At 53.9% G+C, this 24,466-nt stretch overlaps 1 pseudogene; it reads right to left on the reverse strand.

Annotated features, from left to right (window-relative positions):
* The window catches only part of LOC147095578 (scavenger receptor cysteine-rich domain-containing protein DMBT1-like), a 38,123-nt pseudogene extending 20,545 nt beyond the window's left edge, over nt 1–17,578 (reverse strand).
* Nucleotides 17,579–24,466: the final 6,888 nt, after the last annotated feature.

Raw genomic sequence — 24,466 nt, forward strand, 5'->3', positions numbered from 1 at the left:
CGCTCTCTCCCCATAGCCCTATAGCTCTATAACAATCCCAAACTAATCCCACTGCCCTGCTCTCTCCCTATAGCCCTATAGCTCGATAACAATTCCAAACTAATCCCACTGCCCCGCTCTCTCCCCATAGCTCTATAGCTCGATAACAATCCCAAACTAATCCCACTGCCCTGCTCTCTCCCTATAGCCCTATAGCTCGATAACAATTCCAAACTAATCCCACTGCCCCGCTCTCTCCCCATAGCTCTATAGCTCGATAACAATTCCAAACTAATCCCACTGCCCCGCTCTCTCCCCATAGCTCTATAGCTCGATAACAATTCCAAACTAATCCCACTGCCCCGCTCTCTCCCCATAGCCCTATAGCTCTATAACAATCCCAAACTAATCCCACTGCCCTGCTCTCTCCCCATAGCCCTGTATCAATCCCAAACTAATCCCACTGCTCTGCTCTCTCCCCATAGCCCAGTATGAATCCCAAACTAATCCCACTGCCCCACTCTCTCCCCATTGCCGTATAACAATTCCAAACTAATCCCACTGCCCTGCTCTCTCCCCATAGCCCGGTATCGATCCCAAACTATTCCCACTGCCCCACTCTCTCCCCATTGCCCTATAACAATCCCAAACTAATCCCACTGCCCTGCTCTTTCCCCATAGCCTGGTATCAATCCCAAACGAATCCCACTGCCCTGCTCTCTCCCCATAGCCCTGTATCAATCCCAAACTAATCCCACTGCTCTGCTCTCTCCCCATAGCCCGGTATCAATCCCAAACTAATCCCACTGCCCTGCTCTCTCCCCATAGCCCAGTATCAATCCCAAACTAATCCCACTGCCCCACTCTGTCCCCATTGCCGTATAACAATTCCAAACTAATCCCACTGCCCTGCTCTCTCCCCATAGCCCTGTATCAATCCCAAACTAATCCCACTGCTCTGCTCTCTCCCCATAGCCCAGTATCAATCCCAAACTAATCCCACTGCCCCACTCTCTCCCCATTGCCGTATAACAATTCCAAACTAATCCCACTGCCCTGCTCTCTCCCCATAGCCCGGTATCGATCCCAAACTATTCCCACTGCCCCACTCTCTCCCCATTGCCCTATAACAATCCCAAACTAATCCCACTGCCCTGCTCTTTCCCCATAGCCTGGTATCAATCCCAAACGAATCCCACTGCCCTGCTCTCTCCCCATAGCCCTGTATCAATCCCAAACTAATCCCACTGCTCTGCTCTCTCCCCATAGCCCGGTATCAATCCCAAACTAATCCCACTGCCCTGCTCTCTCCCCATAGCCCAGTATCAATCCCAAACTAATCCCACTGCCCCACTCTGTCCCCATTGCCGTATAACAATTCCAAACTAATCCCACTGCCCTGCTCTCTCCCCATAGCCCTGTATCAATCCCAAACTAATCCCACTGCTCTGCTCTCTCCCCATAGCCCAGTATCAATCCCAAACTAATCCCACTGCCCCACTCTCTCCCCATTGCCGTATAACAATTCCAAACTAATCCCACTGCCCTGCTCTCTCCCCATAGCCCTGTATCAATCCCAAACTAATCCCACTGCTCTGCTCTCTCCCCATAGCCCAGTATCAATCCCAAACTAATCCCACTGCCCCTCTCTCTCCTCATTGCCCTGTACTAATCCCAAACTAATCCCACTGCCCCGCTCTCTCCCCATAGCCCAGTATCAATCCCAAACTAATCCCACTGCCCCGATCTCTCCCCATAGCCCTGTATCAATCTCAAACTAATCCCACTGCTCTGCTCTCTCCCCATAGCCCAGTATACATAGATACATAGAAGATAGGAGCAGGAGTAGGCCATTCGGCCCTTCGTGCCTGCTCCGCCATTCGATGAGATCATGGCTGATCCTTTAATTCAGTATCCCGTCCCCGCCTTCTCTCCGTAACCCTTAACCCCTTTTGCCCGTAGAAATATATCTAATTCCCTCTTAAATATATTTAATGAGCTGGCGTACACTGCCCTCTGTGGCAATGAGTTCCACAGGTTCACCACTCTCTGAGTGAAGAAATTCCCCCTCATCTCTGTCCTAAATGGTTTAGCCCTTATCCTTAAATTATGTCCTCTAGTTCTGTTCTCACCCGCCAAGGGAAACATTCCTTCTGCATCCAGTCTGTCTAGACCTGTCAGAATTTTATACACTTCTATGAGGTCCCCTCTCAATCTTCTAAACTCCAGTGTGTACATCCCTAAACTACATAGTCTCTCCTCATAGGTCATTCCCGCCATTCCTGGTATCAGCCTGGTGAATCGCCGCTGCACCCCCTCCATGGCAAGAACATCCTTCCTCAGATGAGGCGACCAAAACTGTACACAGTACTCGAGGTGTGGTCTCACCAGTGCCCTGTACAGCTGCAGCAAGGTATCCCTGTTCCTGTATTCTAACCCTTTTGCTATGAAGGCCAGCATACCGTTTGCCTTCTTGACCGCCTGTTGCACCTGCATGCTCGCCTTCAGTGACTGGTGTACAAGAACACCCAGGTCTCTCTGTACTTCCCCCTCTCCCAATCTATTGCCATTTAAATAATAATTTGCCCTCCCGTTCCTGCACCCAAGGTGGATAACTTCGCACTTGTCCACATTATAGTGCATCTGCCATTTATCCGCCCAATCGCCCAGTCTGTCCAAATCGCTCTGGAGCTTCCTGGTCTCTTCCTCTGAGCCCACCCCCCCTCCTAGTTTAGTGTCGTCTGCAAATTTGGAAATGCTGCATCCGACTCCCTGATCCAGGTCATTAATGTAAATTGTGAACAGCTGGGGGCCCAGGACAGATCCCTGTGGTACCCCACTTGTTACTGCCTGCCATTCAGAAAATGAGCCGTTTATTCCAACTCTCTGTTTTCTATCTGACAGCCAGTTCCCTATCCACGCCAAAACTTTCCCCTTTATCCCATGAGCCTCAATTTTCCATGCTAATCTTTTATGTGGGACCTTATCGAAGGCCTTTTGGAAGTCCAGGTACACCACATCTACTGGCTCTCCCCCATCTATTCTACCAGTTACTCCCTCAAAAAATTCCAATAGATTAGTCAAGCACGATTTACCCTTTGTAAATCCATGTTGACTCTGTCCTATCCTGTCCCCATTTGCTAAGTGCTCCGCTATTTCATCCTTAATGATGGACTCCAGCATTTTGCCCACAACTGATGTAAGGCTTACAGGTCTGTAATTACCTGCTTTTTCCCTACCCCCCTTTTTGAATAGTGGGGTAACGTTAGCTACCCTCCAATCCATCGGTACTGTTCCCGAGTCTAATGAATTCTGAAAAATCATCCTTAGTGCATCCGCTATCTCTAGGGCCACCTCCTTCAGTACCCTAGGATGCATGTTATCAGGCCCTGGGGATTTGTCCACCTTCAATCCCTTTAGCTTCCTTAACACCATATCCTTAGAGATATTGATTTGCGTCAGTTCCTCCTTTGCCAATGTCCCTATTTTTCCCGATATCCCAGGGAGGTTTTTTGTGTCTTCCTTCGTAAAGACTGACCCAAAGTATGCATTTAGTTGATCTGCCATTTCCTTATTTCCCATTATATATTCCCCCGTATCTGACTGCAATGGACCAACTTTGGTTTTCACCAGTCTTTTCCTTTTGATATACTTATAAAAGCTTTTGGAGTTAGTTTTTATATTTTCCGCCAGCTTGTTTTCGTAAGCTATTTTGCCCCTCTTGATTATGCCCTTTGCCCTCCTTTGCTCTATCTTAAACTGTTCCCAATCTTCCGCTCTGGCGCTTTTTTTGGCTATTTTATACGCCCTATCTTTGGATTTTATGCTGTCTCTAATTTCCCCTGTTATCCACGGTTGAGTCACCTTTTTAGATTTCCTTTTATGCCAGATTGGTATAAACAATTTTTGCAATTTTATCATTCTATCTTTAAATGTTTGCCATTGTTTATCTACCTCCAGTCCTCCCAGGAACGTTGTCCACTCAGACCTACTCAGTTCCCGTCTCATGGCATCATAATTCCCCTTGTTTAAATTCAGGACCTTAGTCTCTGAGTCAATTTCTTCGCTCTCCATTTCGAGTGAGAAATCGATCATGTTATGATCGCTCTGACCCAAGGGTCCCCGTACAACAAGATTACTGATTAGTCCCTTCTCATTGCACAGTACCCAGTCCAATATAGCCTGTTCCCGAGTTGGTTCCTCGACATATTGATCCAGATAACCATCCCTCAAACACTCAAGGAATTCCTCCTCCTCATTATTTTTACTGATTAGGCTAGTCCAATCTATATGTAAGTTAAAGTCACCTATGATGACAGCTGTGCTCTTATTGCACGCTTCTCTAATTTCCCTCGTGATGCCCTCCCTAACCTCTATTTTACTATTTGGAGGCCTATATACCACTCCTATTAATGTTTTTCGCCCCTCGCTATTTCTTAGCTCCACCCATATAGATTCTGTATTAACTGAGTTAATATCCTTCCTTTCAATTGCATTTATCCCCTCTTTTACTAGCAATGCTACCCCTCCTCCCTTTCTTTTTTGTCGATCCTTCCTAAATACTGAATACCCCTGTATGTTAAGCTCCCAGCCCTGCTCACCCTGCAACCATGTTTCCGTAATCCCAATTAGATCATAATTATTAACCTCTATTTCCACAGCTAATTCATCTACCTTGTTCCTGATGCTTCTCGCATTAAGGTATCAATCCCAAACTAATCCCACTGCCCTGCTCTCTCCCCATAGCCCAGTATCAATCCCAAACTAATCCCACTGCCCCTCTCTCTCCTCATTGCCCTGTACTAATCCCAAACTAATCCCACTGCCCCTCTCTCTCCTCATTGCCCTGTATCAATCCCAAACTAATCCCACTGGCCCGCGCTCTCCCCAAAGCCTTGGGGTGCGGTGCCGGTATGGTTGAGGAATCTCTCTTATAACAGCGATACATTGCGAAAGAACCAATACACACAAAGAACAAGTGACTCCACTCACCCGAGCAGGTAACTCCGGCATCCTTGCTGTGTGTGCAGTTATTCACCCCCCATGGGTTTACAGAGCACTGATCGAGGGCAGGCTCTGTCCCAAGACACTTCACATCATCCAACCAGATGTCCCCAGTCCCTTCTCCGTAGTAGGCACCAGTCCGTGCTGACAGGGCCGTCCCACAGTTCAACAGTCTGCAGACCACACTCGCTGCATTTACATCCCAGCCATCATCACAGACGGTCCCCCAGACAGATTTACGATAGACCTCAACTCTCCCAGAGCACATGTTGTTACCGTTCACCAGCCGTACGGGCACTGGACCTGGAATAGAGACGGGAACATGGTTAAACTGGTCTGGGACTATCTACAGAAACAGGCAGCTGTAGGTGGAACATGTACTGCGATGCTTTAAGGGGTAATCTAGTAACTTGTATTTTCAAAAGGCACTTAAACAAGGTTCCAGATGTGAGACAGCGTGGGCAAGATTAATACTAATCTACAAAGATGATACCAGACACGGTCCCACGATGGAGAAAGGAAGGGCATCTAAAGCTAAAGCTCCCCGGATGACTAAAGATACAAGAATGCTACCAGAACTGAGAGGTTCTATCTATCAGGAAAGCTTGAACAGGCTGGGGCTCTTTCCTCTAGAAAAGAGGAGACTGAGGGGGGACCTGATAGAGGTCTTTATGATTATGAAAGGGTTCGATAGGGTAGACGCAGGGAAGATGTTTCCACTTGTGAGGGAGACCAGACTAGGTCCGATAAATATAAGATAGTCACTAAAAATTCAGGAGAAACTTCTTTACCCAGAGAGTGATGAGAATGTGGAACTCGCTACCACAGGGAGTAGTTGAGGCAAATAGCATAGATGCATTTAAGGGGAAGCCAGATAAACACATGAGGGGGAAAGGAATACAAGGATATTCTGATAAGTTTAGATGAAGAAGGGCGGGAGGAGGCTCGTGTGGAGCATTAACACCGATATGGGCCAGTTCGGTCGAATGGCCTGTTTCTGTGCTGTACATTCTATGTCACTATGTAGAAGTTAAATCTTCTCAGGAACAGGAGACGGGGTGCAGTAATGAGAAAGATCAATGTTTATACGGCACCTCAAGTCCAGGAATGGGGCTGGAACCAGACTCGTTGTCACCCAAAGGTCAGAGAGCTGTCAACTGAGTCAAACTCCCAAAGTGGGGAAAGATGCAGGTGAGGCCCAGCTCCACAGGGGCAGGGTCAGCAGTCAACAACAACAATTCCCATTTATACAGCACTTCAATGCAGTAAAACGTCCCACGGCGCTTCACAAGAGCATTATCAGACAGAAATTGACACCGAGCCACATAAGGAGATATTAGGACAGTGACCAAAAACCTGTTCAAAGAGGTAGGTTTTAAGGAGCGTATTAGAGGAGGAGACAGAGGCCGAGACGTTCAGCGAAGGAGTTCCAGGGCTCAGGGGCTCGGCAGCTGAAGGCACTGCCGCCAATGGTGGAAAGATGAAAATCAATGAGGCACAAAAGTCCAGATTGGGAGGAGCGCAGCGATCTCGGAGGCTGTATGGCTGCAGGAGGTTACAGAGATTGGGAGGGGCGAGAGCCATGAAGGGATTCGGAGACAAGGATGAGAATTTTAAAATCGAGGCGTTGCCTGACCGGGAGCCAATATAGGTCAGCGAGCTCAGGGGGTGAGGGGTGAACAGGACTTGATGCGAGAGGTGTGGATCAGCAGGTTGTGTTATTACAAGTAATGAAAGCTCACGACTCACCTGAGCAGATGACCCCAGCGTGCTGACCACAGGCACTGTTGTTGGCACTGACTAGGTTGGAGAGGCATCGGTCCAGGGAGCGCTCCGTCCCGTCACACCTGACACCGCTCAGCAGGACCTCCCCGTTCCCTCGGCCATGGTAGGCCCCGGTTACCGACTCTGCCTTCCCACAGTTCAGCTGCTTGCACACGATGTTCCCGTCGGTGAGGTTCCAGCCATCGTCGCAGACTGTCCCCCAGGTGGACTCATGAAAGATCTCCACCCTCCCCGAGCACATGTTGTTCCCATCTGTCAGTTTGACCGGGAAAGAACCTGCCAGGGACAACACAAGGTTTGGACATTTCTCCTTGTGTGGGTTTAATCACCACTAATTTCCCCTCCCTCCTTGAAGGAACAGGAGGCCATTCAGCCCCTTAAAATTGTTACATAGGAACAGGAGGTCATTCAGCCCCTCGACTGTGTTACATAGAAACAGGAGGAGGCCATTCAGCCCCTTAAAATTGTTACATAGGAACAGGAGGTCATTCAGCCCCTCGACTGTGTTACATAGAAACAGGAGGAGACCATTCAGCCCCTTAAAATTGTTACATAGGAACAGGACGTCATTCAGCCCCTCGACTGTGTTACATAGAAACAGGAGGAGACCATTCAGCCCCTTAAAATTGTTACATAGGAACAGGAGGTCATTCAGCCCCTCGACTGTGTTACATAGAAACAGGAGGAGACCATTCAGCCCCTTAAAATTGTTACATAGGAAGAGGAGGTCATTCAGCCCCTCGACTGTGTTACATAGAAACAGGAGACCATTCAGCCCCTTAAAATTGTTACATAGGAACAGGAGGTCATTCAGCCTCTCGATTGAATAACATACGAACAGGAGGAGAACATTCAGCCCCTTAAAATTATTACATAGGAAGAGGAGGTCATTCAGCCACTCGACTGTGTTACATAGAAACAGGAGGACACCATTCAGCCCCTTAAAATTGTTACATAGGAACAGGAGGTCATTCAGCCTCTCGATTATATAACATACGAACAGGAGGAAAACATTCAGATTCGAGCCTGCTACACAGGAGTTGGCAATTGAGCTGAATCAGCGAACTCAGCAGAGGCCAGAGATGGAGCCTGAGCCTTTCCTGCTCTGTGTGGGTCAGAACGTTCCACACTCTTCAGCGTCGCGCGCCATTACTGCTGACCTGAGCAAGTAACTCCAGCATCCTGGCTGTTCATACAGTTGCTGATATTCCGCTGGTCTGCCGGGCACTCACTGATGGTCGCCTCCGTCCCAACACACCCCACATAATCCAGCCAGATGGGGCCTACCCCTGGGGCGAAGCCAGTGCTCACGGACACAGCTGCCCCACACTTGAGCTGTCTGCAGACAATCGAGGTGTCCAAGATGTCCCAGTTATGATCGCAAACCGTGCCCCAGGTGGAATAGTTGTACACCTCGACTCTCCCCGAACACGAGTCAGGACCTCCTCGCAGTCTGGGGGGCACCGGACCTGGAAAAGGACCAAAGCAACTCTTACACTGTGAGCTGGTGACCTAATTTACAGACAGCAGTCATCGCACCCACTCCCCGGGCTCGAATACCCCTCCTATAATGGGGTGTCCAGAACTCTACCCTCCCATTCCCGGGCTCGAATACCCCTCCTATAATGGGGTATCCAGAACTCTACCCTCCCATTCCCAGGCTCAAATACCCCTCCTATAATGGGGTGTCCAGAACTCTACCCTCCCATTCCCGGGCTCGAATACCCCTCCTATAATGGGGTGTCCAGAACTCATCCTCCCATTCCCAGGCTCGAATACCCCTCCTATAATGGGGTGTCCAGAACTCATCCTCCCATTCCCAGGCTCGAATACCCCTCCTATAATGGGGTGTCCAGAACTCTACCCTCCCATTCCCAGGCTTGAATACCCCTCCCATAATGCAGTGTCCAGAACTCTACCCTCCCATTCCAGCTCCCAGTCTATGAATCCTCACTGCCCCCATTTTCTGGTATTTGACCAAGTGGAGAATCTGATCTTGTGCTTAACTGAACTCACACACAAGCACATCTGCTCACTCACATACAAACACACATCTGCACACACCCACACAGACACATCTGCACACCCACAGATCGATACACTTGTACACTGGATACAGACACACATGCATCTGCACACATGCACACGCACATCTGCACACACAAGCACATCTGCACACCCAGACAGACACACAAGTAAATCTGCACACACAAAGACACACAAGCACATCTGCATACCCAGACGGACACACAAGCACATCTGCACACCCAGACAGACATACATGCACATCAGCACACCCAGACACACACAAGCACATCTGTGCACCCAGACAAACACACAAGCACATCTGCACACACAAAGACACACAAGCACATCTGCACACCCAGACAGACATACAAGCACATCAGCACACCCAGACACACACAAGCACATCTGCGCACCCAGACAGACACACAAGCACATCTGCACACCCAGACACACAAGCACATCTGCACACCCAGACACACAAGCACATCAGTACAGCCAGACACACACAAGCACATCTGCGCACCCAGACAGACACACAAGCACATCTGCACACCCAGACAGACACACAAGCACATCTGCGCACCCAGACAGACACACAAGCACATCTGTACACCCACACACCCACATACTTTCCAGCACAGGTCACTGGACAGTGATAAGGAGCAAAAACCCTGACTGCTTTTCCCCACTCCCCAACCCAGGAGGCGCTGAGGCCCAATTGTAGCTCCCCTACTGCCCACTCCGGCTGTGATCAGCTCACTCAAAACAGGCCGGAGATGGAGCCTGGGCCTTTCCTGCTGTGTGTGTGTCTGGTCGGGGGGGGGGCTCAGTACCACACTGGGTGAGATCAGCCAATTCCGCACAGGGCGGGACTGGAGCCTGGGTCTTTCCTGCTCTGTGTGTGTGAGTCTCACTACCACACTGGGTGAGAAACATAGAAGATAGGAGCAGCAGTAGGCCATTCGGCCCCTCGAGCCTGCTCCGCCATTCAATGTGATCATGGCTGATCATCCAAATTCAGTACCCGGTCCCTGCTTTCTCCCCATACCCCTTGATCCCTTTAGCCTCAAGAAATATATCCAACTCTTTCTTGAATATATTTAATGAACTGGCCTCCACTGCCCTCTGTTGCAGAGAATTCCACAGGTTCACCACTCTCTGGGTGATGTGCCTCAATAAATCCGAGACTCGATGTTAGCGAAACAAAACAAGGCTTTTATTGACTTAGAAGGTAACACACAGAGGAGAATGTATCTTCCATCCAGAGGTCTGCCGTACTGGATGTGCTGCAGGCTGGGCCAGCTTACATAGGAGCCAGGTATGGGTGGAGCCCTACACACAGTACAATGCAATGGAAATGAAACTGAAACCAACCACAGTCACAGGCAGAGAAATACTGATGAGTGATGAATGGAATATTTCATCACATTCACCCCTTCTATAGATTTAGTCTGTTCGGGGGTTTGATAGTCCTCTGCGACCGACGTGGCTGTTGTGGTGCCGCGGGTGTCGGCTGGGTGTCCCCGGTGGCCTCCTGGGTCTCTGCCGGGGGTGCCGCCAGGGTTGTTGAAGGGGTAGTTGGTGGGGGTACCGTTGGTCGATGTTCTTCCGGGGGTGATGAAAGAGTAGTGGGTGGGTAAGAGTTGCTGTGGTCGTTGTTGCTGCTGTTGTCGTGGTTGTTGTCGTTACCGGCTGGGGCGACGTCTTTTATGGACACGGTGTCCTCCCTTCCATCGGCGTGCCGGACATACGCGTATTGGGGGTTGGCATGGAGTAGGTGCACTGACTCCACGAGAGGGTCCGTCTTGTGGCCCCTCACATGCCTTCGCACGAATACCGGACCTGGGGTGGAGAGCCATGACGGCATGGATACGCCTGAGGTGGATTTCCGGCGAAAGACAAACATTCGCTCGTGAGGCGTGGCATTAGTGGCAGTACACAATAGCGACCGTATCGAATGGAGCACATCTGGGAGGACTTCCTGCCAGCGGGAGATAGGGAGGCCTTTGGTCCTTAGAGCTAGAGTGACTGCTTTCCATACTGTCCCGTTCTCTCGCTCCACTTGACCGTTACCCCGGGGGTTGTAGCTGGTGGTACGGCTCGTGGCGATCCCCCTGGACAGCATGTACTGGCATAGCTCTTCACTCATGAAGGACGCCCCCCTATCCATATGGATGTAGCTCGGCATACCGAACAGGCAGAACAGGCTGTTGAGGCATTTAATGACCGTGGCGCTGGTCATGTCTGGGCAGGGGAAGGCGAATGGGAAACGAGAGTATTCGTCCACAATGTTCAGGAAGTAAACATTGCGGTCGACGGACGGGAGGGGGCCCTTGAAATCTAAGCTGAGCCGCTCAAAGGGCCGTGTAGCTTTGATTAAGTGGGCTCTATCAGGGTGGTAGAACCGAGGCTTGCACTCAGCACAAGTGCGACAGTTCCTGGTCAGGGACCGAACTTCCTCAATCGAGTAGGGTAAGTTGCGGGACTTTATGAAGTGGAACAGCCGCGTGACCCCTGGGTGGCAGAGGTCATTGTGGAGGGTCTGTAGCTGATCCCCGGTGGCGCTGGCACACATCCCTCATGAGAGGGCGTCGGGGGATTCGTTAAGGGCCCCTGGCCGGTAAATGATGTCATAATCGAAGGTGGAGAGCTCGATCCGCCACCTAAGAATCTTATCATTTTTATCTTCCCCCTCTGTTTATTATTGAACATAAACGCTACCGACCGCTGGTCGGTAAGTAGGGTGAAGCGTTTTCAGGGTGCCTAGGAACTCCTCCACCGATTCCCCAGGTCGCTGTGCGCGAGTAGCGAGCAGATGCCTAGCATACACCTCATTCGTAGGCTGCTGGTAATGCGCCTTTAAGATGTCGCAGGCGGCCGGGTACGTGTCGGCGTCTTGGATGAGGGGGTAAACCCGGTGGCTTACCCAATTCCGCAGAATTCCGAGTTTCATACAAGCAGCGTCCGTAGCGTCTTTGACGGCTGCGGAATTATCCAGGAAGAATTCCATACACATAAACCAGTGTCCGAAGCGTGCCGATGCGTCCGAAGCATGCTGGTCCAAATCCAAACGTTCGGGTTTCAAGAGTTGATCCATTGTGTTGAAAATTAAGTCAATAAAATTGATGTGCCTCAATAAATCCGAGACTCGATGTTAGCGAAACAAAACAAGGCTTTTATTGACTTAGAAGGTAACACACAGAGGAGAATGTATCTTCCATCCAGAGGTCTGCCGTACTGGATGTGCTGCAGGCTGCGCCAGCTTACATAGGAGCCAGGTATGGGCGGAGCCCTACACACAGTACAATACAATGGAAATGAAGCTGAAACCAACCACAGTCACAGGCAGAGAAATACTGATGAGTGATGAATGGAATATTTCATCACACTGGGTGAAGAAATTCCTCCTCATTTCAGTCCTAAATGGCTTACCCCTTATCCTTAGACTACGACCCCTGGTTCTGGACTCCCCGGCCATCGGGAACATCCATCCTGCATCTAGTCTATCTCGGCCTGACAGAATTTTATAGGTTTCGATGAGATCCCCTCTCAATCTTCTAAACTCCAGTGAGTATAAGCCCAATCAACACAATCTCTCCGCATACATCATTCCTGCCATCCCAGGTATCAGCCCAGTGAATCTTCGCTGCACTCCTTCCATGGCAAGAACAACCTTCCTCAGATAAGGCGACCAAAACTGCACACAATATGACCAAAACTGCACACAATAGATCGGCCAACTCCACACAAGCCAAGACTCGCTCACTCACCGAACAGTGCCCGACTGGGAGATCTGCCGGTGCCCATTCTGACCGGGTTAGCGCAATGTTACCTGAGCACTGAACTCCAGCATTGTCGCTGTGCCAACAGTTATGTTTGCCCCATGGTGTCGCAACACATCGATCGAGGCGCGACTCAGTCCCATCACAGCGCACGTCATCTAACCAGATTGGGCTGCTGGTCTGCCCAAAGGAGGCTCCGGTGGTGACCGAAACTGCCCTCCCACAGTTGAGCTGCCGGCACACGACCTGCGCATCGTGCAGGTCCCAGTAATCGCTGCAAACCGTTCCCCAGACAGAGTGGTGTAGGATCTCCACTCTCCCACGACACATGTCGTCTCCATCTTCCAGTCTCACCAAACCCCCTCCTGGAACACAAGTAACAGAAAGGGGTTCATCACCTTCCACCCTCCAATTCGAACCTCCTCCTGTGTCAGCCATGACTCAGTGTCTCGCCTCGGGGTCAGGAGGTCGTCGGCTCGAGAACCACTCCAGAGCCTTGAGCACAAAATCCAGGCCAAAACTTCCGGTGCCAGTACTGAGGGAGCGCTGCACTGTCGGAGGGGCAGTACTGAGGGGGCACTGCACTGTCAGAAGGGCAGTACTGAGGGAGTGTAGCACTGTCGGAGGGGCAGTACTGAGGGGGCACTGCACTGTCGGAGGGGCAGTACTGAGGGAGTGCTGCACTGTCGGAGGGGAAGTACTGAGGGAGCACTGCACTGACGGAGGGGCAGTACTGAGGGAGTGCTGCACTGTTGGAGGGGAAGTACTGAGGGAGCTCTGCACTGTCAGAGGGGCAGTACTGAGGGAGCACTGCACTGTTGGAGGGGCAGTACTGAGGGAGCGCTGCACTGTTGGAGGGGCAGTACTGAGGGAGCTCTGCACTGTCAGAGGGGCAGTACTGAGGGAGCACTGCACTGTCGGAGGGGCAGTACTGAGGGAGCACTGCACTGACGGAGGGGCAGTACTGAGGGAGTGCTGCACTGTCGGAGGGGGAGTACTGAGGGAGCTCTGCACTGTCAGAGGGGCAGTACTGAGGGAGCACTGCACTGTCAGAGGGGCAGTACTGAGGGAGCGCTGCACTGTTGGAGGGGCAGTACTGAGGGAGCTCTGCACTGTCAGAGGGGCAGTACTGAGGGAGCACTGCACTGTCGGAGGGGCAGTACTGAGGGAGCACTGTACTGTCGGAGGGGCAGTACTGAGGGAGCACTACACTGTCGGAGGGGCAGTACTGAGGGAGCTCTGCACTGTCAGAGGGGCAGTTCTGATGAAGTGCTGCACTGTCGGAGGGGCAGTACTGAAGAAGCGCTGCACTGTCGGAGGGCAGTACTGAGGGGGCACTGCACTGTCGGAGGGCCAGTACTGAGGGGGCACTGCACTGTCGGAGGGGCAGTACTGAGGGAGTGCGGCACTGTCGGAGGGGAAGTACTGAGGGAGCACTGCACTGACGGAGGGGCATTAGTGAGGGAGTGCTGCACTGTCAGAGGAGAAGTACTGAGGGAGCTCTGCACTGTCAGAGGGGCAGTACTGAGGGAGCACTGTACAGTCGGAAGGGCAGTACTGAGGGAGCTCTGCACTGTCAGAGGGGCATTACTGAGGGAGCACTGCACTGTCGGAGGGGCAGTACTGAGGGAGCACTGCACTGTCGGAGGGGCAGTACTGAGGGAGCACTACACTGTTGGAGGGGCAGTACTGAGAGAGCTCTGCTCTGTCAGGGGCAGTTCTGAGGGAGTGCTGCACTGTCGGAGGGTAAGTACTGAGGGAACGCTGCACTGTTGAAGGGGCAGTACTGAGGTAGCGCTGCACTGTCAGAGGGGCAGTACTGAGGGAGCGCTGCACTGTCGGAGGGGCAGTACTGAGGGAGCACTGCACTGTCGGAGGGGCAGTACTGAGGGCCGCTGCACTGTTGGAGGGGCAGTACTGAGGGAGTGCTGCACTGTCGGAGGGGCAGTACTGAGGGAGCATTGCACTGTTGGAGGGGCAGTACTGAGGGAGCGCTGCACTGTCAAAGGATCAGTACTGAGGGAGTGCTGCACTGTTGGAGGATCAGTACTGAGGGAGTGCTGCACTGTCGGAGGGGCAGTACTGAGGGAGCGCTGCACTGTTGGAGGGGCAGTACTGAGATTGCGCTGCACTGTCAGAAGGACAGCACAGAGGCAGTGCTGCACTCTCAGCGGGGAAGTACTGAGGGAACACTGCACTGTTGCAGGGGCAGTACTGACGGAGCACTGTACAGATGAATATGAGAATCGTAGGGACAAAGGAGGTTACAGAGATGGGGAAGAGCTAGGTCCATAGAGGGATGTGAAGATGAGTATGAGAATTGTAGGGTTGGAGAAGGTTACAGAGCTAGGAAGTGGGTGATGGGCCATGGAGGGATTTGAACAGGAGGGTGAGAATCGTATGGCTAGAGAAGGTTATTGAGATAGGGAGGGGGCAAGGCCATGGAAGAATTTTGAGACTAGGATGAGAATTTTAAAATCGAAGCGTTGCCTGACCGGGAGCCAATGTAGGTCAGCGAGCTCAGGGGGTGAGGGGTGAACAGGACTTGGTGCGAGAGGTGTGGAACAGCAGGTTGTGTTACGACAAGCGTAATGAAAGCTCACGACTCACCTGAGCAGATGACCCCAGCGTGCTGACCACAGGCACTGTTGTTGGCACTGACTAGGTTGGAAAGGCATCGGTCCAGCGAGCGCTCCGTCCCATCACACTTGACACCGCTCAGCAGGACCTCCCCATTTCCTCGGCCACGGTAGGCCCCGGTTACCGACTCGGCCTTCCCACAGTTCAGCTGCTTGCACACAATGTCCCCGTCGGTGAGGCTCCAGCCCTCATTGCAGACTGTTCCCCAGGGTGGAGTTATGAAAGATCTCCACCCTCCCCGAGCATATGTTGTTCCCGTCTGCCAGTCTGACCGGGAAACGACCTGCCAGGGACAACACAAGGTTTGGACCTTTCTCCTCCTGTGGTTTTAATCAGCACTAGTTTCCCCTCCCTCCTCGAAGGAACAGGAGGAGGCCATTCAGCCCCTTAAAATTGTTACATAGGAACAGGAGGCCATTAAGCCCCCCAAGCCTGTTACAAAGAATCAGAAGGAGGCCATTGAGCTCCTTGAAACTGTTACACAGGAACAGAAAGCGGCCATTCAGCCCCTTGGGCCTGTTATATAGGAACAGGAGTAGGCCCATTCAGCCTTTCAAGTGATCAGCTAACTCAGCACGGGCCGGGGATGGAGCCTGGGCCTTTCCTGCTCGGTGTGTGTGATATGCCATCAATAACTCAAAGACAAGGATTCAACTGAAGGCTTTTAATCACTAAGAATATTGCAGCATTGCAGGTCTTCCCACATCGGGTTCATCTGTAGAAATGACTCATACAGCTCTTGAGGACCTTTATATGGCAAAAGACAGGGGCGTAGCCAATACACACAATAGAAACAAAAGGGGGGCGGTTCACACAATACAAAGCAGGTAAAACACATGGGCTGATGAAGGCATATATTTCATCACTTGTGTTTTGTGTGTGGTTGAGTACCACACCGGGTGTGACCTGCTAAACTCAGCACAGGCCAGGGATTGAGCCTGGGCCTTTCCTGCTCTGTGTGTGTGTTTTGTGTGTCTGGGGGGGCTCAGTACCACACCGGGTGTGATCCACTAACTCAGCAGAGGCCGGGGATGGAGCCTGAGACTTTCCTGCTCTGTTTGTGTGTCTGGGGAGCTCAGTACCACACTGGGTGTGACCTGCTAACTGAGCACAGGCCGGGGATAGAGCCTAAGCCTTTCCTGCTCTGTGTGGGGTCAGAACGTTCCACACACTTCAGTGTCGCGCACCATTACTGCTGACCTGAGCAAGTAACTCCAGCATCCTGGCTGTGCGTTACAGTTGCTGATATTCCGCTGGTCTGCCGGGCACTCAGTGATGGTCGCCTCCGTCCCAACACACCCTATATCATCCAGCCAGATGGGGCCTACCCCTGGGGTGAAGCCGGTGCTCACAGGACATGGCAGCCCCACATTTGAGCTGGTCTGCAGACAATCGAGGCATCCAAGAAGTCCCAGTTATGATCGCAAACCGTGCCCCAGGTGGAATGGTTGTACACCTCGACTCTCCCCGAACACGAGTCAGGACCTCCTCGCAGCCTGGGGGGCACCGGACCTGGAAAAGGACCAAAGCCAACTCTTACACTGTGAGCTGGTGACCTAATTTACAGACAGCAGTCATCGCACCCGCTCCCCGGGCTCGAATACCCCTCCTATAATGGGGTGTCCAGAACTCACCCTCCCATTCCCGGGCTCGAATACCCCTCCTATAATGGGGTGTCCAGAACTCTAACCTCCCATTCCCGGGCTCGAATACCTCTTCTATAATGGGGTGTCCAGAACTCTACCCTCCCATTCCCAGGCTCGAATACCCCTCCTATAATTGGGTGTCCAGAACTCTACCCTCCCATTCCCGGGCTCGAATACCTCTTCTATAATGGGGTGTCCAGAACTCACCCTCCCATTCCCGGGCTCGAATACCCCTCCTATAATGGGGTGTCCAGAACTCACCCTCCCATTCCCAGGCTCGAATGCCCCTCCTATAATGGGGTGTCCTGAATTCACTCTCCCATTCCCGGGCTCGAATACCCCTCCTATAATGGGGTGTCCTGAATTCACTCTCCCATTCCCGGGCTCGAATACCCCTCCTATAATGGGGTGTCCAGAACTCTAGCCTCCCATTCCCGGGCTCGAATACCTCTCCTATAATGGGGTGTCCAGAGCTCTAGCCTCCCATTCCCGGGCTCGAATACCTCTCCTATAATGGGGTGTCCAGAGCTCTAGCCTCCCATTCCCGGGCTCGAATCATACCTATCAACCAATATCCCAGACTCCTCCATCACCATCCCTGGGTATAGAATCATAGAAATCTACAGTACAGAAGGAGGCCATTTGACCCATCGTGTCTTTGCCGGCTGAAAAAGCGCTGTCCAGCCTAATCCCACTTTCCAGCTCTTGGTCCATTGCCTTGGAGGTTGCGGCACTTCAAGTGCATATCCAAGTACTTTTTAAATGTGATGAGCGTTTCTGCCTCTACCACCCTTTCAAGCAATGAGTTCCAGACCACCTCCCACCCACCCTGCCCTCTGAGTGTAAAAGGTTCTCCACTCCCCTCTAATCCTTCTACCAATTACTTTAAATCTATGCCCCCTGGTTATTGACCTCTCTGCTAGGGGAAATTGGTCTTTCCTATTCACTTTATGTAGGCCCCTCATAAAATCGGATGGCATCAGTTCAAACATGGGCAAGGTAACCTCCTGCCGATTATCACCTACTGCCCTCCCCCAGCTGATGATTTTTTTTCATTTATGGGATTTGGGCGTCGCTGGCAAGGCCAGCATTTATTGCCCATCCCTAATTGCCCTTGAGAAGGTGGTGGTGAGGCACCTTCTTGAACCGCTGCAGTCTGTGTGGTGAAGTTACTCCCACAGTGCTGTTAGGTAGGGAGTTAGTTACATCTGAGTGACTTGCTTTCAGAGGGAAGTTAAGAGTCAACCACATTGCTGTGGGTCTGGAGTCACATATAGGCCAGACCAGGTACGGGCGGCAGATTTCCTTCCCTAAAGGACATTATCGAACCAGATGTTTTTTTTACAATCCGATAGTTTCATGGTTACCATTACTGATACTAGCTTTTTATTCCTGCTGATTACCACCTACCACTCTCCCTCAGCTGATGAATTCAATTCAATTCAATTCAATTTTTATTTGTCATATATGTAGCAGACGTGTGTACTGCACAATGATATGTTGATTTTTACGAGTCCTCCCAACATTGGAATAAATATGGCATAGCAATGATAAAAATACTAATAGAAATACAGTAATCTATATATATAAATCGGTCGATACTTCTGTCTGTCATTCTGTCTGTCATTCTGCCATTCTGTCTGTCATTCTGTCTGTCATCGCGTGTGCGTCTGGCGGGCTATGCGCTCGAAAGTTACAGGGCGTACCTACGCGCGTGTTACCTCCAAAGAAAGCTTACGCTTCCGAGACGGTTTTAAGCGTATTTACATTTCGGCCGGGCTAAAATCGCGCCCGCGGTATCCCAAAAACCTTCAACATTCCGCTCATTAGCATCTCATTATCCGCTCATTAGCGACAGAGTGACCTCTAGGTCGACCAATCGTACGGCGGCTTGCTGCCGCGTGCGGCCGGGTCCTCCTACGGTTGAGTGATGGGACGATTGACCAATCCTACGCCTTGGTGACCTGACGGTCGACCAATCGGTGCGTGTGTGGGCGGGCCTTATCGTTCTGAACCGAGGTGAGTAGCCGCCATCTTGCTTCCATTCTTTTTCCTGCTTTCTGCGTCTTTCTTTTCAAATATACATTTCCAGCAAAATAAAATTCAATTTATTAAATTCTTTTAAAATAAATCACTCATTTGTAAATATTTTATCTAACCTGAACATTCTTTTTCCTACCTTTGCCCGTTTTTTTTCTTAGGCCTGAAAGCCTGGGCCTTTCTTGCCCAGCCAGGCCCGAGCTAGGGAACTGGGCTGCTGCTAAGCTCCTCAACCCCCCCCGCCATGTCACGTTACCCAGGGCAATGGCGTCAGCCACGAGGGTCAGGGTGCGCGCGCAGCAGGAGCAGGTGAGACGCGGCGTCTCTGTTCCGCGCTCGGCGGGGGGGGGCGGGGCTCGGCCGCCGGCCTTCTCTCAGAGCCGCAATCGGGCTCGGCGGGGGGTGGGGTGGGCGTGGCTTGGCCGCCGGCCGTCTCTCAGAGCCGCAATCGGGCTCGGCCGGGGTGGGGGGGGGCGTGGCTTGGCCGCCGGCCGTCTCTCAGAGCTGCAATCGGGCTCGGCCGGGGGGGGGGGGCGGGGCTCGGCCGGGGGGGGGGCGGGGCTCGGCCGCCGGCCGTCTCTCAGAGCCGCAATCGGGCTCGGCCGGGGGGGGGGGGGCGGGGCTCGGCCGCCGGCCATCTCTCAGAGCCGCAATCGGGCTCGGCCGGGGGGGGGGGTGCGGGGCTCGGAGAGCGGGGCTCTCGGCCGGGGGGGCGGGGCTCGGAGAGCGAGGCTCTCGGCCTGGGGCCCCCCCGCCCCCTTCGCCGCCCCCCCTTCCGCCCCCCCTTCCGCCCCCCACCCCCCCTTCCCCTTCCCGCCCCCACCCTTCCGCCCCCGCCGGCCCCCCCCTTCCCCCCCCGCCCCCTTCCCCTCCTGCCCCCCCCTTCCACCCCACCCTCCTTCTCTCCCCCCCCCGCCCCCCCCCTTCCCCCCTCCCTTCCCCCCCGATTTTCTCTAACCTGAAGATTCTTTTTCCTACCTTTCCCCATTTTTGTTAGGCCTCAAAGCCTGGGGCTTTCTTGCCCAGCCAGGCCCAAGCTAGGTAATTGTCCCACGGCTTCTGCTAAACTCCTCACCCACACCCCCCCGCCCCCCGGTGTCACGTTACCCAGGGCAACAGCGTCAGCCACGAGGGTCAGGGTGCACGCGCAGCAGGAGCAGCTGAGACGCGGCGTCTCTCTCTGTTCCCCCGCTCGGCTCGGGCGGGGGGGCGGGGCACTCAGGAGTGTGGATCTCGGCCGGGGCTTGGTGAGCGGGGTTACCCCGGCAACCGGGCCCGCCGGCCGGGGCAAACGGCGTCAGCCACGAGGGTCAGGGTGCGCGCGCAGCAGGAGCAGCTGAGACGCGGGCGTCTCTCTCTGTTCCCCGCTTGGCTCGGGTGGGGCTCTCGGGAGTGCGGATCTCGGGCCGGGGCTTGGTGAGCGGGAAGGGTTACCCCCGGCAACCGGGCCCGCCGGCCGTCTCACAGCTGCAATCGGCGGACTTGAAGCCAGCTCGGGAGGGCGGGGCTCCGGAGGCGGGGCTGCCGGTGCTTGGAAGATCAGGCCTCCGGAGTTTGGTGCTTGGTGGGGGGGGTTGGGGTGGGCGGGTTGGTGGGGGGGGTTGGGGGTGGGGGGGTTGGGGTGGGGGTTGTTGGGGTGGGGGGGTGGGTGGGCGGTTCGGGGGGGGTTGTGGGGGGTGGGTGGGGGGTGAGGTGGTACGGTGGTTGGGGTGTTGGTGTTGGGGGGGGCCAACCTCGGGAGTTCGGGGGGGGGTGAGCCTGGGGGGGCGGGGATCAGGGGGCTCGGGAGATCGGTGGGGGGGTGGTGGGGCGAGCCTCAGGGATCAGGGGGCTCGGGGACTCTCCTCATCCCCCTTCCCCTCCCCACTTCCCCCTCCCCTTCCCCCCCTCCCCTTCCCCCCTTCCCCCCTCCCCCCCCTCCCCTTCCTCCCCTCCCCTTCCCCCCTTCCCCCTCCCCCCCCTTTCCCCCCTCCCCCCTCCCCTTCCCCCTCCCCCGTCCCCTTCCCCCCTCCCCTTCCCCCCCTCCCTCCCCCTCCACCCCTTCCCCCCCTCCCTTTCCCCCCTCCCCTTCCCCCCCTCTCTTTCCCCCCCTCTTCCCCCCAGTCGCTCTCTCTCTTCCCCCCAGTCGCTCTCTCTCTTCCCCCCAGTCGCTCTCTTCCTCCCAGTCGCTCTCTCTCTCTCTTCCAACAACAACATGCCCTCGAAAATGCCTCGGCACCGCCGGGCACTCCAGCTAGTCTTCTATATATATAAATCGGTCGATCTGTCTGTCTGTCATTCTGTCATTCTGTCTGTCATTCTGTCATTCTGTCTGTCATCGTGTGTGCGTCTGGCGGGCTATGCGCTTGAAAGTTACAGGGCGTACCTACGCGCGCGTTACCTCCAAAGAAAGCTTATGCTTCCGAGACGGTTTTAAGCGTATTTACGTTTCGGCCGGGCTAAAATCGTGCCCGTGGTATCCCAAAAACCTTCAACATTCCGCTCATTAGCATCTCATTATCCGCTCATTAGCGACAGAGTGACCTCGAGGTCGACCAATCGTACGGCGGCTTGCTGCCGCGTGCGGCCGGGCCAATCGGTGCGTGTGTGGGCAGGCCTTATTGTTCTGAACCGAGGTGAGTCGCCGCCATCTTGATTCCAAACTTTTCCTTTCTTTTTCCCGCTTTCTGCGTCTTTCTTTTCAAATATACATTTCCAGCAAAATAAAATTCAATTTATTAAATTCTTTTAAAATAAATCACTCATTTGTAAATATTTTATCTAACCTGAACATTCTTTTTCCTACCTTTGCCCGTTTTTTTCTTAGACCTGAAAGCCTGGGCCTTGCCCAGCCAGGCCCGAGCTAGGTAACTGGGCTGCTGCTACGCTCCTCACCCCACCCCCCCGGTTTCACATTACCCGGGGCAACGGCGTCAGCCATGAGGGTCAGGGTGCGCGCGCAGCAGGAGCAGGTGAGACTCTGTTCCGCGCTCGGCTCGGGCGGGGGGGGGGCGGGGCTCTCGAGAGTGCGGATCGGGTTACCCCGGCAACGGGAGTACGGGCCGGCTGGGGCTTGGAGAGCGGGGCTCTCGGGAGTGCGGGACGGGCTCGAAGAGCGGGGCTCTCGGGAGGGCGGGGCGGCTGCGGCTTCGAGAGTGGGGCTCTCGGGAGTGCGGGGGCGGCGCGGCACGGCAGGGTTACCCTGGCAAACCGGGCGTGGCCGTGGCCATCTCTCAGCCTCAAGCCCTCCCTTCCTCCCTCCCCCCTCCCCCCTCCCTTCCCCCCCCCCCTCCCTTCCCCCTCCCCCTTCCCCCTTCTTCCCCTCCCCTCCCCCCCTTCCCCCCTCCCCCCCTTCCCCTTCCTCCCCCCCCGCCCTCCCTTCCGCCCTCCCTTCCCCCCCCCTCCCCCCACCCTCCCTTCCCCCCCTCCCCCCCGCCCTCCCTTCCCCCCCGCCTGCCCTCCCTCCCCCCCTCCGCCCGCCCTCCCTCCCCCCCTCCCTTCCCCCCCGCCCGCCCTTCCCCTCCCCCCCGCCCGCCCTTCCCCCCTTCCCCCCCCGCCCTCCCTCCCCCCTGCCCGCCCTCCCCCCCTTCCCCTCCCCCTTCCCCTCCCCCTTCCCCCCTTCCCCTCCCCCTTCCCCTCCCCTTCCCCTCCCCCTTCCCCCCTCCCCCTTCCCCCTTCCCCCCACCCTCTCTTCCCCCCACCCGCCCTCTCTTCCCCCCAGTCTCTCTCTCTCTTCCCCCCAGTCGCTCTCTCTCTACCTCCCAGTCGCTCTCTCCCTTCCCCCCCAGTCGCGCTCTCTCTCTCTCTCTCTCTCTCTCCCCCCCCAGTCGCTCTCTCTCTCTCTCTTCCAACAACATCATGCCCTCGAAAAAGCCTCGGCACCACCGGGCACTTCAGCTAGTAATAAATAAAACCTCCCTGTAGCCTGTCTCGTCGCCATATGTGATCAGGCCTACAACGGTAGTGTCATCAGCAAACTTGATGATGGAGTTGGAGTTGTGCATGTCCACGCAATCGTGAGTAAACAGGGAGTACAGAAGGGGGCTGAGCACAGAACCCTGGGGCGCTCCCATGTTCAGGATCAGTGTGGAGGAGGTGTTGCTGCCTATTTTCACCACCTGGGGTTTGCCCGTCCGGAAGTCCAGGATCCAGGTGCGTAGGGAGTTGTTAAGTCCTAGCTCACTGAGCTTGTTGACAAGCTTGGAGGGGATAATGGTATTGAATGCTGAACTATAATCAATGAACAACATTCTCACATAGGTGTTCCTCTTATCCAGGTGTGATAAGGCAGTGTGCAGTACAGTGGCGATGGCATCATCCCTAGATCTGTTTGGGCGGTAGGCCAAATCAGTACTCCTCCATGTTGAACACCACTTGGAAGAAGCACTGAGAGTAGCAAGGGCACACAATGTACTCTGGGTGGGGGACTTCAATGTCCATCACCAAGAGTGGCTCAGTAGCACCACTATGGACCGAGCTGGCCGTGCACTGAAGGACATAGCTGCCTGATTGGCCTGTGGCAGGTGCTCAGAGAACCAAGAGGGAAAAACCTATTTAAACTCATCCTCGCCAATCTGCCTGTCGCAGTTGCATATGCCCATGACGGTATTGTTAGGACTGACCACTGCACAGTCCTTGTGGAGACAAAGTCCTGTCTTCACACGGAGGACACCCTCTATCGTGTTCTGTGGCACTACCAACGTACCAAAAGGGATAGATTCAGAACAGATCTAGCAGCTCAAAACTGGGCATCCATGAGGCGCTGTGGGCCATCAGCAGCAGCAGAATTGTATTCCACCACAATCTGTAACCTCATGGCCCAGCATATTCCTCGCTCTACCATTGCCATCAACCCAGGAGACCAACCCTGGTCCAATGAGGAGTGTAGAGGAGCATGCCAGTAGCAGCACCAGGCAGACCTGAAAATGAGGTGACGCCACAACACAGGACTACATGCATGCTAAAGAGTGGAAGGAGCATGCTATAGACAGAGATGAGCGATCCCACAACCAACAAATCAGATCAAAGCTCTGCAGTCCTGCCACATCCAGTCGTGAATGGTGGTGGACAATTAAACAGCTAATGGGAGGAGGAGGCTCCATGAACTCCCCTATTCTCAATGCTGTCACAGCCCAGCACGAGAGTGCAAAAGACTTGGCTAAAAAGGCTAAACCATCTTCAGCCAGAAGTGCCAAGTGGATGATCCATCTCGACCTCCTCCTGAGGTCCCCCCATGCCAGTCTTTAGCCAATTCGATTCATTCCACGTGGTATCAAGAAACAGCTGAGCGCACTGGATGCAGTAAAGGCTATGGGCCCCTTTCCACCACTTACAAGGCACAAGTCAAGAGTGTGATGGAATACTCTCCACTTGCCAGGAAGAGTGCTGCTCCAACACTCAAGAAGCTCGACACCATCTAGGACAAAGCAGCCCGATTGATTGGCACCTCATCTTCCACGTTAAACATTCACTCCCTCCACCACTGGCGCACCGTGGCTGCAGTGTGTGCCGTCCACACGATGCACTGAAGCAACTGGCCAAGGCTACTTCGACAACAGCTCCCAAACCCACGTGCTCTTCCAC

The sequence above is a fragment of the Somniosus microcephalus genome, unplaced genomic scaffold (genome assembly GCF_052327205.1).
Source record: "Somniosus microcephalus isolate GS21.2 unplaced genomic scaffold, FLI_Smic_1.0 unresolved_chr1, whole genome shotgun sequence".
Taxonomy (NCBI): Eukaryota; Metazoa; Chordata; class Chondrichthyes; order Squaliformes; family Somniosidae; genus Somniosus; species Somniosus microcephalus.